Source organism: Canis aureus, chromosome 11 (assembly GCF_053574225.1).
Source record: "Canis aureus isolate CA01 chromosome 11, VMU_Caureus_v.1.0, whole genome shotgun sequence".
Lineage (NCBI taxonomy): Eukaryota > Metazoa > Chordata > Mammalia > Carnivora > Canidae > Canis > Canis aureus.
Genome location: NC_135621.1, coordinates 37,633,255 through 37,634,497, shown reverse-complemented (window position 1 = coordinate 37,634,497; position 1,243 = coordinate 37,633,255). Strand labels below are relative to the sequence as shown.

The following is a 1,243-nucleotide window of genomic DNA, read 5'->3' as shown; positions in this document are numbered from 1 at the left end:
CCTCCTAAATAATCCCATACCTTAACTTTTCTTGTGGGCTGGAGACAAAAATAAAGAAGTTGACATTTTTAGAGCAGGAGCAGGAGGTCCATCTCATACATAATATATTCTTATATCTGGACCATGAAAACACTGCTAAAGGGAGTTAATGAACCTTAAAAATGAGGATTTTGTTTCCTCATTTTAAAAGAAATCTTATTACCGGATTGGTATCATGTTTCTCATTTTTGGATCATTCACAGTTTTCCCTCTGTCTTTTTTTATTTTATTTTATATTTATTTTCCCCCCTCTGTCTCCTTTTAAAAGGCTCATTGCGTTTACAGCATTAAAGATACTCTCTGTGAATAAGATGGAGAAGAAAAAAGACCCAGTTTTTCCTAAGGTACCCACAGGGCAAGAATTTCAAACAAAGGTATTTTGGACTAAAGCTATTCCAGGTGACTGTGTTGGGGGCGGAGGTGTCTTTCCTCACTGGGCTCATTGTGGGACGGTTGGGAGTGGCTAGAGCTCAGGAGCTCTGCAGGCTTTGGAGACTCCTGGAACCATGGGAGGCCAAGCGCAGGTGCCATCTTTCTTTGGGGTTGGAGTTTCACTTCCTTTTCCATCCACCTTGTCCTTCCTTCCTCACTCATCCATTCTCTCCTGAGCACTGTTTTGCTGACCACGCCTCTGGGAGGTGTACTTAGGTGTATATTTAGTGTATACTTTTCTTGTAGCAGCCAATTGTCCCATTTGGGTCCACAGATCATTCACAGTGAGCTTTTCTCTGCTGTCCTGCCAATAAACGACCTCCTCGCCCCCATGAAGAACCCCTCTTAGTTTTAATACACTTGCAGGTCAGGTTTATTCTAGACGGGTGCTTCTCTTGGTATCTGAGAACAGAGGTGTAACTGAGAACCTTTTCTTTTTTGATTTGATAAGCATGATGATCTTTGCGAGGGACCATGCTGATCTTCTCTGTATCCTTCCAACTCTAGCATGTGTGCTGCCGAAGGGAACACAATAAGCATTAGAATCTGCTTAAATTGCTTTTTGTATTTACTTCTATCAGTGGGACGTGGGCCACTCATTATGCAGGCACTCAAGTTAGCCCCTCACTTTTGAGAAATTGCTTCCCTTTTTAGTTCAGCTTTTATGGCACATGGGAATTTATGGAGCTTTAAATAAAATCTGTGGATCACGCTAGTGCAAAATGTTGCCAGGAAAACATCAGAAATTTAGCTTTTCCGTATTTGGAGCTAT

At 41.8% G+C, this 1,243-nt stretch overlaps 1 non-coding gene across 1 annotated transcript; it reads right to left on the bottom strand.

Moving 5' to 3' along the window:
- Positions 1-894: 894 nt before the first annotated feature.
- Positions 895-1,002, bottom strand: LOC144324469 (U6 spliceosomal RNA). Its single transcript, XR_013389972.1, has one exon. It is a non-coding gene; the product is annotated as a U6 spliceosomal RNA (small nuclear RNA).
- Positions 1,003-1,243: the final 241 nt, after the last annotated feature.